The following is a 16,346-nucleotide window of genomic DNA, read 5'->3' as shown; positions in this document are numbered from 1 at the left end:
GCCATATTGATTGACCTCATTTTGAATACAGATGTTATTGTGAAATTAGGCATATACTATCAAGGTGGGAATGATTGAATAAGACACCCTTATCAGGGATATATGACTTGATTTATCCATGGAAGGATGCATGTACTTTTTTAAAGGTGAAATTAAGGATAGAACATCGGTAACTTAAAACGAATCCTAGGGGAATGCATACAGGTTGGCATTTCACCCTTAATAGGGATAGTATGAGTTTTGACAGTATGAATTAGAAAGGATTAAGGTAATAACAACCTTTAAGGATCAGTGGAGAAATTTTTCAGAAGTATATAGACAATGGTTCTAGTAGTACTAAATGGTATTTTGATATGCCCTGTATCTAGGGAATACAGGAGGAACGATTGAAGGATAACCTTAGAGGTTTTACAAGGAGAAAGGTAATATTCAAAATTCTCAAGAATAGAAATGTTGATAAAGGAAATATGACGTAATTATAATGATGCCAATTGGGGCACGTGTTAAACCACGAGAAAGTATGGATCAAACCAGTAAAGGTCGAAATTGTTCAGGGCAATTAGGACCTAAGATAAAAGATGTTCTACGTATGATCGAGAGTCAGTCGCGATAGTGATTAATCTCTCAAGACTGAGGCAATAACTTATGGAAAATAGTGATTTTTTTACTCATCAGATTTTAAGGAAAACATCTTCACATAAGCTGTGATTGAAATGAGATAGAAAATTTATTTGGAGGTGGTTAAAATGACATTGACTGTAAGGAAATTTTACTATCAGGAAAGGCCAAAGAGGTGGCCGACACTTTAAAGGTAAGAGGATAATTATAGGCGCGTGTGCCAAAGGAATACAGTGATGATGGTTAAAGCTATGAAGGTTGTATTATGGTTTGGAAGATTGACATTCCTTCTGATGACTGTGCAATACCCAACCGTAATAGTAGTTGGTAAAGGTTTAATTCGTGTAATCGCCATGAGCGGGCTATCTATCTTAGAAGGTCCTATCTTGAGAATAATCCAGGACCATATTTCAAAAAGGACTAAACAAACCTTTGAGTTAAGTCTTCTATTGAAGGCATATGATTAAGAATGGTATTAACCTGCTATCGTTGCTTTGATTGAAACTCTTCTGCAATTTTATCTGCTTCATGTCATGAATGTACATCAAGATCTGGAGTGTTCTTCATGAATTATGATTGGTGGTTATGTTAACTCCTTAGAAGTATTCTATACGACATGTATGGACTCCGTATGGTTAGATATTAAGATTTCATGGAAAGTGAATGATGACAGTAGGTCAGTGGTGGACCATAGTAAGGCAGCAATGATTCTGCGAGTAATGAGCTGATTACAACCATGAGAGTTATATTGGAATGGATGTTGAGATTAAGTACTACTAATCGGGTCGTGGTAGTGTATAAATTATCATTGATAGACTAATTAAGTAGAGTATCTACCTATTGAATATTTATTCCTTCTTATCAATAGAGAGTCGTATTACTATACGAGGAAGGTTGCGATGCAAGCATAGAATTCTAGTAACGATGATGTCTAGAATGAGATCCCAGATTCGATTTTCAATGTCGAGGGAGTTTCAAAGGTGATTGTGTATAAGCTCGAGGAAGAGCATGGGTCCATAGAATGATGGACGGAATAGCAAAAATATTTAAGCATGTGAAATACGATGCTATAATACTTGATGTTGATATAAATACATATATGTTTTGTTCTCCTATGACAAACCTCTATAGTTCAGAGGTAGATTCCAAGCCAGATATTTTATGGCAATATTTTTTTACATATATACAATTCTCTTCAATTCGTTCTTTTCTCTTCTTTTCATTTCACATAAACTGAGAACAAGAACCCTTCCAGAAGGGGAGGTATTGCCGAATGACTATCTATCTGTGTGATAGAAGCCGAGTAGGATACCAGCTATTGTTTAATTGCTTGTCAAGTACTAAAGGTTGGCCACCTTCTGTACTAACTATGCAATGTAACAAGTGTTCATGATCATAGTGATCTCTCAATAAATTCTTTTACTTCTATATGAAGGACCAAGCTTTCGAAGATGGAGGCAGCTAGAGAGGAAGTGGTACCAAGTATGGTGGTATTCCGATTCTAACACATTCGTGATACTAAGGTTGATGTGGTTATTAAAAGGTTATAGAACGCTAACAAGCAAAAGTATAACCAGTATAATAGTAGGAACGGAAGGTAGTAGCGATTATGAACTGGAAAAGAATGGGTATTAAGAAGCAAAAGCTCTAATGCTAAAAGCTATAATGAGAGTCTGTGCAATAGACTTGAAAGAATTTGGAATGATCACTTAACACGGATTGAGTTTTCTTATGACAATAGATCATATGTCAGTATTGAGATATCGCCTTATGAGATCCTTGAGGGAAGACAACGTCGATCTCCCTTATGTTAGGATGAAGTTATAGAGCGCAAGATGCTCAGACCCGCAGTAGTCCAAAGGACCAGGGATATAATAGATCTAATCAGAGGACGGCTGGTAGTAGCCCGAGATGGACATAAGAAGTATGTTGAATTGACAACGAAAGGACAAAGAATAGGAAATAGGGGACCTAGTAATGTTAAAGGTATCCCTTGGAAATGATTGATGAGGTTCAAAAAGAAAGGAAAGCTAAGTCCACGAATTGTTGGACCCTTGGATATATTAAGACATATTGGGAAGTTAGCCTATGAGCTAGCCCTACCCCCGAACCTGTAGCAAGTTCATAACGTGTTCCACGTATCAATGCTAACAAAGTGTAATTCGGATGCCAGATAAATAGGGGCATATGAGCGCATAGACATGCAACCCGACGTAACCTATATGGAGCAACCAGGAAGGGTTATAGATTGAAAAAGGAACAATTGCTTAGGAAAAGGGTTATCAAACTAGTCAGAGTTTGATGGTAGAACCACAATGTGGGAAAATTTACTCGAGAGTTAGAAAGTGCAATGCTAAGAGAGTATCCCTATTCATTTTCTATTTGATTCCGGGACGGAATCCTTTTAAGGAGGGGAGACTGTAATAACCCCAATTTTTGGAAATTTTTGAAACCCTTATGAATAGTGTTTTGCTGAATGAGAAAAATTTTCATGCCACACTATGTAGGGGTTCTGTTATGGATATTCTGAGATTTTATTAGTACTTTATATGGTATATAAGTGTATGTAAAGATCGTCAGAATCCAATTCCGAACACTTTGATTTTTCCCGGAAATCCACCAGATACAGAAAGAAGTGAGTATAAGGTAACATGATAAATAGGATTTAAATTCAAGGATTTTAATAGAGGATCATAAAAGGAATATAATGTATTGAGAAAGGTTAAGGGAACCCAAGTAATAAGATCCCGAGTATGATCCCTCAAACGATAAACGAGAACGAAAGTTAAGCGAACCGTATAACAGATCAGCGGTCATTAGGCAAGCAATTAGAAGCTAATCAAAGAGATTAGTGGGGATGATGTCATCAAACCAATGAGAAGAGGACAAAGGAGAATGGATGACATAGGCATGGTGACATAAGCATGACATAAGGGAAGGAATTGTTGGATGATTGTGAGCCACACAATATTTACCAAGGTAAAAACCTAATTAACAAGCAAATCATCACACAAATACATAAGCAACCAAAACAAAAACATTTCCTTCTTCCCCCATCTCTTTGTCTCGGCTTTTTGAAGAAAAGCAAGGAAGAAAATTCTAAAACCCAAGCTCCACTTAATCATAATTCAAGAGGTTTATTTCTTTAGCTTCCATAATTCATAACTTAGATGAGCCATAAGTTTAAGCTCAAGATTCCATGTTTAACATAGCTAATCAATTCATCAAAGTTCTTGGTGAATAGTGTTTTCAAGAAACTAACTTTGTGTTTTCTTATGTTTCTTCAAGATCCAAGCTTAGTAGAGATAGTTAGTGGTTATTTAAGGCTTCCTAAGTGATTCTCCACTCTCCAAGGAAGGTATAACTTCTCAAACCCTTAGTCTTAAGTTTTGTTAGTTTGGATTTCATAATGTTTAGATGAGGGGTTAGTGTAATGGGTGTGTACTCATGTTAGAGCTTTGTTTAGTAAGTGGTTTTGTTGATTTTGGAGTTAGGAGTGATGCTTGTTAGATTTGAAATTCTTGGTCACATTTTTGACTTGGTTAAGATGAATAAATTGGTAATATTGAGTTATTGGGGCTGTTGTAGTATGGTATGGATGGAGTTTGGGTATATGGTTGATTTGTGATTGATTGGTGGTTGAATTGGAATGGTATAAATTTGGGAAATCGCGTAAATATAGTCGTCGTAATCTCCGATTTACTTTAGACTGCTTTTGTTCATAACATTAGGACCCGAGAACCCCCTGCTAGATTATGACCATTGCCATGTTTAGATAGTTCATGTTACGAGCTTCGTTTTGATATGTGGTTCGTTTGATTCCGATGAACGGTTTAGGAGAAACGGCCGTTTTAAGTAACGACATTTCGCGAACGAACCCTTACCCCTCGCCTTACTTTGAAACATAGGTTAAAGACCTTAAAGGACTAATTCAAGTATGAAACATTTATGTAAGGTGTAATAGGCAGTTGGTAAGACACTCGCGAAGGAATCGCCTTAAAACTCGTAATGGTTAAATTATTAAAAATGGTGGAGCCGAGGGTACTCGAGTGACTTAAGAGAATCAGTAAGCGCAAAACGAGCGTTAGAGTCTGAGTTGGTTAGAGTATAGATTTACAAGTGACTTTGGTTTAATTCCAACTTACTTGTTGCTTATAGGTTACCAGACTCGTCCCGAGCCATTCGTAACCCCCAGTCGCTCAGGCAAGTTTTCTACCCGTTATACTGTTGTTGTGATGTATACACTTGTATATACATTATCTTGTAATAGATGCATGATGGTTATATTAGCAATTTCTTGCGATATATTGTAGCATGTGATATGGTACATATGCATGCCTGTTTTGTATTCTTGCCATATATATCTGTTGGTTCAGTTGATAATACCTATGCTAGAGAATAGCGGTAATTTGCATATACCCTTAGTATAGGGATCCAAAGGTGAAAACATTCTCTAAAATCGGGAGTCGAGGATCCCGAGTAGATTTGGTGTATATATATATATATATATTTTATATATATATATGGTAATAGTTTTCAAAACTATTAATCGAATAAGGTTTATTCGATAACTTTATTTTATTAATGAATATTATCTTGAATATTAATTCGAGGACTTATGACTCCTTTATATTATTTATTGAATATTACTTGGATATTCATTTGAAGATGTATGACTCCTTTATTTTATTTAATGAATATTATTTATAATATTCATTCGAGGTATTATGACTCCGCTTATTATTTATTAATATTCTTTATTTTATTAAAGAATAATGTTCGATAATCAAACTTACTTTTGATATTCAAATAAAGATATTACTTTCGTATAAGTATATCTTGATTATTTACTATTCATTTCAAGTATAAGTTTTAAAACTTCTACTTCAATTATTTTTATAAAGATTATTCTTTATGGGAATATTATTTAAATAATAATATTCAGATATTTTCTAATATATTGGGACTGATTTATTTTGTTAAATCAGCATCACTCCAAACATTCTTAAAAATGTTTTGCGAGTCTTCAAAATGATTTTTAAAAGTTAGAGCGGATCCCAAAACTCATTTTTATATTTAAGATCCTCCTTTCGAAGGGGATTTAAATACTCGCTCAAAACCTGAGGGATCCGGCTATGTGGTGTGTTTTATATTCGCAACAAGGTTGCTGTTTTGATAAAAGAGTTTTTGATTACTTACCCAATACTCGGGAAGTAAAATTCTTGGAACAAGTTAATCCATTAAGAGGCATCGCCTGGGAAATATCGGTGAGTTTTCCTTTCCAACTAGATACGACTTCTTGGTGGAGCCGTATCAACAAATTTCTACTTGGGGAAAGGGGGGACGAGCTTTACGTTTCAGAGTCATGGATTTCATCTGAACTAGGAGTGGCGTAAGTGGTCGAGTAGCACCGGCCCAGCCTTATTATATTGGCCCAAATGGCCTGGAAGTTCCGCTAAGGCGGTCCATTCCTTAGGAGTTCAGTGTTCGGTTGACAAGTAAATCCGACAGGTTCTCCTCTACATGTAAAAATGGTGGGGTTGCACTACTACGACTGATCATTGTAAGTGGTCTTCCTGGCGCGGTAAACTCCCGTAATGAGTTCATCATCCAATTGGATATTTCTGCAACACTACCCAGAGCACTTCGATAGAAAGGCTACGGTTGGGCGATTGTTGAGTGTTGGCAGGGTCAAGTTTTCAAAATGATTTTTGCATCAAATGAAGTATCTCGTAACTTCATTTTATTTTGATGATATTTTAAAGATTTAATCTATTCAAATCTGGTCTTGTAGTCTCATCTATGTGATGAACTTTTGAAACTAATTATAACTTGAACGGTGGTAGTTCAAGTAGTATTTGGAAAAGATATAAGTATATTGGAGTATCTTGTAACTTCACCTTTTAAACTTATATCTAGTTAATGGTTGTCTTACGAATGACAAAGACTTTCAGAAAAATGTTGAGACAAGGTTAGATATATGAGATCACCTTGCAACGATATTTTTTATACAGTTATAAACTGGAACTTTGTGTATATTATACATGGAAGAGGACTTCCAAGATTTTGAAAAGTATATATGTATATATACTGAATATTTTGCGACTTCATCGCATTAAGATATCAAACTTGGTTCATTTCTTTTGACCAAGACTTTCATGAGTACTATGAGAAGGCTCATATATTGTTAATCATTATACATATTATTTTGGTGGGCTTGCTGCTCACCCTTGCTTTCTTCTTTCATCACACAACAATAGATAGAAAAGATGAACATGACCAAGCTCCCGATTCGCGAGCGGATAGGAAACGTTCCGCAGTTTCCTATAGGCGTTGATGTCGCTGTAGCTGAGGTAGGAACTACCAATAGGCTAGGCTTTCAACTTCTGATGTACCAGATTATGTATATTTATGAATTGTAATAATGGCAAAGAAATGTAAATTTATTCATAAACCTTTTAAGGTGTATTCGCATATAATTGTGGAATAAAACGACTTGTGATTATTTTTGGATATTCATCTCTGAGACTATAACTTGTGGTGTGTGTTTATTGTGGGGTCACAGTACAGAGTAGTTGATTGTTTATTAAGATTGGGTGTTATTAAGGGAAATGGAACTCGTGACAACCCGGATCCCCGACCCCGGATTTGGGGGTGTTACAGTGGACATACGGGCTGTAACGCATGTACGTAATGCGTTACAACACTGTTGAGCCATTTACGCGTGTAACGCATTCCGTAAATGCGCAACAGTGTGTAACGCATTCACGGAATGCGCAACACACCCCGCGCGTGCGACTCACGCGCCCGCACAGCCGCAGCAGGTTTTTGCCTCCCCTTTTTTTTCCCTGCCAATGCTTGTTGGTCTTTCTGCTTCCAGCCGTTACAAAAAAAAGGAACTAACCCCCTTTCCTTTACTCCCTTAATTAATAACTCTTATTAATATTTTTATTATTTTAATTTTATTATTAATAAATTAATCAACATTTAATTAATAAATTAATATATATCAAAATAATATGATTTCTTAAATCAGGGAGTAGCAGAAAAATACCAAATCAGCCATGGGTCCTTGTGCAAATTTTAATCATAATTATTCACATGCATAATTATTTCATGAATTTTAATTAAAATAATTTTAAAAAATTCATAACAAATAATCTACACATCACAAAATTATGAAAAATATACTTAGATGATCTACAACACTTATAGAACCCAGATCAGTAGTCAAAATCTCATGCAAAAATTATTTCGAATTAATTCATAATTAAATCCAAATAACTTGCAAAAATCATAATAAATCCATACATGCATTAAAAAATCTGAAATTTTTTATATGAATCTCTATATGTAGTTACTAGCTCTGATGCCAATGAAGGAATTTACAGATGAGCAGAAGCGTGAAATAACAATTTATTCCATAAAAACCATTTACCGCACATATAGAAAAACGTATAAAAGGGAAAAACTGATGAATCGAAATCATACCTCGTGAATCGAAGCTTTATAAAATTGGAGTGCTAGCAGTTGCTCCTCAGTGTGTGAAGCACTCTACCGGTATCCACCAAGAACGATCCGCTTCGATGAACCTTTTTATAAAACTAAGCTTTTATAAAAATGAAGTTTTTGTGGGAGAGAGAGAGAAGAAGAAGATGGAGGCTAGGGTTTTCACAAAACCAAAATTGTGTGTGTTGTATTTTTGAGCCATCCATCTCATTCTATTTATAGGACTCTCCTAGGGTTTTATAAAATATCTTTATATATATTAACCCCCACATTTTATCTTCATAAAATGCTTTAATAATAATTAAAACTGTTTTAATCATTATTTCTTTTCTTAACTATTTAGAAAATAATTCTCTCTCTCATTATTTCATTAAAGAAAATATTCTTTTATGGTGTGACCCTGTAGGTTCAATATTATGTCGGTAGTAGAAATAAATAATAATAAACTTTTATTAATTATTTATATGAATATTAAAATTCACTAAATATAATTAACTGATTAATTATATTTATTCTACATCGTGAGTGATGCTTCTCAACATATCGCGACTATCCGGATAATATGAATTCACTGCTTAGAATATCAAGAACCTGTCAGTGACTAGTTACCGTACAATGAATTCCTTCTACCCTTATAATATCCCGATTAAATACAAGGCATGGATCTTGTGTCAAGCCTATCAAATTTTAATCATATGATTTCTTATTCATAATGCAAAGTTCATATTAATGCAAATTAGAAACTCCTTTCTAATTTCATACACTCTGGCCAGAGATTCCAGAACTCGCATACTAAGAATAACATAGGATATTCTCTTCCTATACTGGAAGGGGTAGATCCTCTATTGACGTTAACTATATCTATACACAAATCCCTATGCCCAGAATAGACCTAATGGATGTCCTTGAGACTAAGGACTAAACCAAAGCACAGTTCATTATATATAAGATACCTTTAACGATCTCAAGTCTAAGGACACTTGTACAACTATCACTCAGTGAATAACTATTGACACGTGAGTAGTCTCCATTAGTTGTTCAACTTATCAAGTCATGTTCAGTGAATTTATTCCCTAATAAGCACCTACATACCAGCTATAGTGTCACCACATAAATGCCTATGAGAACAGACATCCTCCTGAAGGGAGCAAGCATAGTATGTACCAATCTTTGCAGATCCACTAACATCCGATTAGTTATCCTATGATCTGGAACTGTTTAAGTCCAGAGTTGTCATCTTCTAGATCCCATTATTATAATCTCATTATAATTTTAGAAGCTTTACTCTAAACTATGGAACATCTTATTTAATACACTTTAAATAGATAAAGCCCATATAACAAGTCTTTTATTAATTCAAAATGAAATCAAATAGGAATACAAGAAAGTTCTTCCTAACTCATCATACATGATTGGATTTAGGACAAACACTTTCAGCTGGGATGGCTGATGCCCAGTATAGGAGGCTTTCACGACGGATGGATGCCATGTATGAGACACGGAGCAGGTTTGCTCAGGAACTCACCCTTGCATTAGGGACTGCTTTTCGGGGCCTTGGAGCTAATATCCAGTGGCCAGTTTTTGGTGAGGACTTTGCATACCCGCCGCCTGATACTCCACCCACTGAGGGTGATGATGATGATGACTCCGAGTAGGTATACCCTGTGTTCCTTTCTACTACCTTCACTGGGGACAGTGAAGATTTTAAGTTTGAGGGTGGTAGTTAAGGAATATTTTGTGTGTGTCATGTAGCTGCATATTCATGATAGTTAGTTCATATAGTTGCATAATTTTTGCCATATAGTTTTTTTTATATAGCTTTATTTGTTTGTCATTTGTTTGTCATATCATATAGCTCATGCATATGCCATGATCCCTTTTGCGATGATTTATCAACTGATTTGTGATATTGATGTGAGTGTAGTGATAGCATTAAAGTGATATTGAGTCGTGTAGGTTGATATGTATACTAGAAGCACTTGTATTTTCACTAAGTCTTAGAGAATGCTTAAGGGATAGATTTTTGTTATAATCTGATTATTTTCAAGGTTAATCTATTTATTATGCTTAGAATTTGATAATAGGTTCTTAGTGATAAAGGCATGAAAAAGAAAAAAATGGAGTAAAAATGGAATTTGTTGCTAGTTGTGGCTAGGCGTCAATTGGCTAGTAGCCGGCTCGCATGTTATGCGAGTAGTCTAGGGTTGAGTAAGATGGAGCGAAACGCACTTGCTCAGAAATTTAAAAAAAAAGAAAAAAAAAAGAAAAAAAAAAGAAAAAAAGAAGAAGTATGTGTTTATGCATAATTGATCACGAGTGGGCTCTTTGGTATTCGAGTTATTAAGTTCTTAGGGGACTTTGTGCCTAGTGACCTAAGGATTTTAGAGTCTGGGATCCGCTAACCTAACGCTTGCTACATGGATACCATTGTATAAGTCTTTTATGGACCTCACTCATTGCATGGTCAAATAAGCATTGTTGTTGTGAATAAAAAGCATGATTCCGTAATAAGCTCCAGAATTTTTGTAGTGTTATATGTCACTTTGTGCCTAGAATTTTTTATTCTTTGTATAATCATGTGATTGCCTTGATGATAGTTGAGTCATAATAACTGGTCTAGTTCCGAAGCATATCTGTTAAGCATCTGCACACACCACGTTTCTGGCTGTATGTTCGTTTGCATGAGTTTATTGATCTTTAGTCGCCTGACTGCATTTGTTGAGATGTTGTAAATTGGTTGGTTTGTTCGTAGTAAGGGGGATCGCTGCATTTCATATAGATTGCATTCATGCATGTTTTTATTTGTTTTTGAGTCTGTGACGCTTGAGGACAAACATCGATTTAAGTTTGGGGGTGTGATAAGTGGCATTTTATACCACTTAGAACGTCTTAAATTAGCTTAAATTGGTGCCTTGAAATCAAGTATTTTGTGTATTTGATGTGTTTTTCTAGTGTTTATGCATTTTAAGGGATTAGTTGCATTTCGGAGGAGTAATCATCAAGAATAAGCCTTGGCATGTGTTCACCATTGCGAGAGGAAAGAAAGGGGCAGATTGCAGCGAAGAAACGGAGCAAACTCAGGAATTTTCCAGTAGGGTCCTGAGCGCCCGCTCAGCTATGCTGAGCGGCCGCGCAGAAGGCTGAGCGCCCGCTCAGCTATACTGAGCGGCAGCGCAGGGTCGGGAATTTTGATAAAATATTTTAGACTTCTAGTTCTATTTGGCTTCCAACTTCTATGTAATCTGAGTTTTATGGGACAATTATATAAGTAGATTTAGAGACGTTTTCACAAGGTTGGATCGTGGTATTAAGCAAGGAGCAAAGGAGAAAAGGAAGAAGACCGTTTTAGCACACAACAATGAAGAGGAAGCATATTTTCTTGTGATTCTTATTTCGTTGTAACGTTGGATGCTAGTTTTCTTACTTTGAACCTAATTACTCTTGTGACGTACTCTGATTTAATATAATTAGTTTAGTTATTATTCTCTTGTGTTTGTTTATCATGATTTCATATGAACCCATGATGACGATAAGTGCTATTATGGGCTAATCATGATCATGGGGTCGTAACGGATTTACTATGGAATTCTTTAGTTAATTGTTTGATACCTTAGTGTGTGATGATTGTATGATATCTAGTATTGGTTGTGCGTATTCATCTTATGTGCATCGCGAACATATAAGATAGGGTGTTAATCTCTTGTGAAGCGACGGTGGATCTCAAGGTTTAGAACTTGCCATGCTAGCATAGGTTCATGTATGATGTGCATGATTTGTGGATAACTCTAACCGTTTTATTCGCCCTGTGTAATCAAAAGGAATAACTTGTGCTTAAATCGTTATGTTGTCAATTTCTGTAGACATATAGGAACTCAACATAATTGATGCCTATTCAACTTCTATCTTAATTGTGGATGCTTGGTAGAATGGTATTAGTACAATGAAAGTTGGCTTTTATCAGTTTCATGTTATTCGATTAATATCATCAATGTTGCATGCTAAGGGTAATAACAATAACAATTGAAGGAAGTAGTAATGAAGTTGTGATCTCACTACAACATAAAATGCCTACTGTAACACCAAAAAAACGTTGCATTAGGGGGTAAATATGTTGCTCTTGCACCACTTTTAAGCTAAGGTAACATTTTCTTAAAGATAGGTTTTTCCATGTTGCCTTAGGGGTCTAAGGTAACATCTTTGGTGCCTAAGGCAACATCGTATTTTAACTTGTTTATATGTTGCCTTAGCTTGCTACTATAACATAATGAGAGATCAGTTGTAACTTGTTTTTTATGTTACCTTAGAGTACTAAAATGTTTTTTAAAAAGTGGGACCCACATTGGGGCCTATAGGGGGCCACTGTGGGGCCTATGGTGGGCCCCATAGTGGTCCCCCTGTGGGCCCCAATGTGGGTCCCACATCCCGCCCATTGTGGCCCACTGCAGCCAAGGCAACATTTCAGAGTAGCAAGTGCAACATTTACAGTAGCTAGTGCAACATTTCAGAGTAGCTAGTGCAACGTTTACAGTAGCTAAGACAACATTTTCATGGTAAAAACTTGAAAAAAGGTACACAGAAATTACGAATTGCCAAAATAACCATCATCCAACAGCAAAGCAATTCACAAGGTCATTATACAGTCATCAACAATACTGGACCAAACAATCTTTGGACTTAAATAAAGTTCCGAATAAACAGACTTAAACCAACTTCTTACACCTAGTACTTAGATTAGTCTATATCATACTTAAAAGTAGTAGCAAAAGACCTTTAAGTCAAGACACATGCATAGACATCGCAGTGTCATACTAGAACTTACTACCGCCAGTCATAGGCGTACCATTGTTATCGCTTGAAAAAGGTGAACACAGATCCTCAATGTCGACAGTGGTATTTGGGTTTGCTTCTGCAAGTTTTTTAAGGACCAATGCCATGTTCTGTTGCACTTTCTTGTTCGCCTGGTCATCCACTTCGGCTTGTACTTGCCTCACCTTCTCTTGAACTTCATCAGCAAGGCTTTACCTTATCTTGGTTGTCAGTTCTTGCACATAGGTGTCTGTGGGAGCAGTTGAGCTGGTAATTTGTGAAGGCTTTGGACATCTCCCTAAAAGCGAAGTCGGGCCGTGTGATTTTCCATCTGTAAGCAGTTCACTTACATTATCTCCAGTGCTAAGCTTTTTGCTAATTTTTTCATAAAAATAAAGCCACGTGAACAAATGAGATTAAATATGAAATACAATAAGCCATCTTTTCGTCAATTACAGACAACTGATTATTAAATAAAATACTTACAAGTTTGGATTTCATAATTGCAGGATCGATCTTGTACTCACGGTTGTCACTTTGCTCCCGGGTTTCAAAATAAACCTCAACATCACAAGGTGCAGAGCTATCTGGTGCCTTTTTTTTCTAGCAAAAAATAAGGTACATGTCATGTTACAAAGACAATATTTATCTAAATAGAGATGCACATTATAAGGATAATTATTCATGTAAAAAAAGTGAGTACTATGTACAAAATCAGATAAATAAATCAAACATGATTTTTTTTGTAAGAAAATAAACAGTGAGTACTTCGAAGGATAATTATTCCTGATAAATATTTTATGCACTACAAAATCAGATAAATCATTATAAGGATAATTATTCATGTAAAAACAGTGAGTACTATCTGAATAAAGAATGAACATAGTGCGATCAGTTCATAAATAATTATAAATAAATCACATACCATCTTGTTTCGAACTTGTGCAAAGCTTTTCGGACCAGCAGTGTGAGTGTCGAGATATGATTTATGACTCACCGCATTTTTCTTAGCTCTCGCCTACAAAAGACATGAAAATAAATATACAGAGATGATTATCAATGCTCAAAATTATAAGTTGTATACCTGAACAGAATCATCATTCCAGTACTCTAAGAGCATTTTGAACCTCTCCAACGGAATATCATCTGGCCTATTCTGTAGTCTGTCTTCATCATTTATGTAGGCTGTATAATGTGCCACCTTGATTCGACACTTATACCCCTTCCAAGCAGCATGAATAGAATCTTCCACCCACTTTTCACATTCATCAGGAATAATATACCGAGCCTTATAAATTAACGTGTTCAATATTAATACAGAATTCAGTTTAAGTCTAGTATGTCACCATAAATTGTTTTAGAAGATATCCAAGTAGATTATTGGTCATAAAGGGCATAAAATACCTTGACATAATTCCATAAAGTTTTTTTCAAGTTTTCAGGAACATGACGCCAAGTAACATACGTAAGAGACACACAAAGCTTTGCAAGTGTTCCTAAAAAGTTACTTAGTTCTGATAATACACCATCACTATCTGCAATAGGCTGGAAAAACTCGTTCACTTAAATGACAATTCTCTTTTCATAACTTCTCGTATGAACTTTATCCATTCTTGTTTTTCCTTTGAGCCTTTTAGAAGCTACAATTGATTAAGAAGTACATAAAATGTCATAAGAAAAAGCACATTACACGTAGTTGTAATATAATCGCGAGAATTTATTTAGTTAATCCGCTATTTGGTTCTAGAATATAGTAGTAGTATATTGCTATTAATTTGTAATATCCCCTGATGATTAGCGAAATAGAGTAAGTGTTTGGTAAGTCTAATTACCAAGCTTGATTTTAATTTACATAGTACTCATAAAATCCCAATTGAACTGCAGATAAGCGTCAAGCATTTTGTGATTATCCACAAAATCAAGTTTTATGAGACTGGACCCAACTGTTAGAGGTTCAGTAGATAAATATAATACTCATTTTTTTATGTGATGTAATTTATGTGCAAGATGTGCTTATATATGCAAGATAAAGTCCAGTTATATGGTTAAGGGAAAAATATTATGCGCAGTAATAAAGTCCAGTTTATATGTTTAAGGGAAAAATCAGAGTAAACGCAGTTGTATTAGACTTATATATGCAAGATGTGCTGACCTGCTTCACCACCTTCTTCAATATCTTGCAAGGCATTTTCCTCGACAACTCTATTATAACTTGCATTTGCAGCAGCTACAATAGCTTTTTCCCGTTCAGCTTTTTCCCATTCAGCTTTTTCCCGTTGCCGTTTCCTCATAGCAATAAATGCAGCCATTGAACCATTTCCATCATCTGCTTGTGGTAACTCAATGTTAGGTACCGCAGAGTTTGTATCTTGTACAGGTGGACATGTCTCTTTCTGGCTTGCTTCCTCAATTGCTGGCATTTTCGATACAGCATTGGCTCGTGAACGTGTTGTTGCCCCACGTCCCATAAGAAGCTTTTTTCACCCGCTTTCTTGGTTCTCTGCAAAATATCTTGCTTGAGTACTAGAATATAATTTTATTGGTTCTCTGCAAATTATGCTTTAGGTTTGACAAACCTTCAACGGAGTAACTGATACATCACCATCACTACCATCATCCTTTCCTGGATCATAATCATGATCACTTAAGTCCTGCAACTTCTCACTCTTTTTCTTCTGGACAGAAGATCTAAGTCCAGCAGACAATGTAGGTAAATTTAGAGCCATATAAACTTCATTATTCCTCTCAACTCTTATAGCTCTTTGAATTTCATACTCTGTTAGAGGAGGTGGAGGAGGTAGGATGGTAGACTGCGTGATGGATATACATGGCATAATTTAAAATTATCTACAAAACATATACAAAATTTAAAATTCAACCAATAACAACTTACAGTGGAATGTGCCTGAGCTGGTGGAGGGGGTGGATGGGGTAGGATAGTACCCTGTATGACAGGACATCTAACCTCTAGGTTATTTTCTCCCATGTTTTCATCTTGATGTGGTTGACTCTGCAAATTCAATTTCCTCTTAGCAGTTCCAGACTTATTTCTCACAGTTGCATCATTATCTTGTTTCAGGTTATTCAATCGCGGAGACTTGCGAGTAACTACCTGAGCCATATCCACTTCCACTATTATTTTGTTCTTTTGCTTTTGTTGTAGTTGATGAGTCGTAACAAATGTGCGCTTGACTTGTTTTTTTCCTAAAAAAATATAATGGCAGTTACTAAGAAGCGATACATAAAAATATAAGTCCAATTTACAAAAAAATTCGAAGGAGTACCTTCGAGTATATTATGCCTTGGCCTCATGATAACATGGGGCTGCATTTGCTTAACTGGCTCAATCTTGTTATCAACAATGTTGTCCATGTAAAAGTGAATATGGTCACCACTGCTAACTTCTCCAATTA

Source organism: Apium graveolens, chromosome 8, assembly GCF_009905375.1.
Source record: "Apium graveolens cultivar Ventura chromosome 8, ASM990537v1, whole genome shotgun sequence".
Lineage (NCBI taxonomy): Eukaryota > Viridiplantae > Streptophyta > Magnoliopsida > Apiales > Apiaceae > Apium > Apium graveolens.
Note: the sequence above shows the minus strand (reverse complement) of the source record.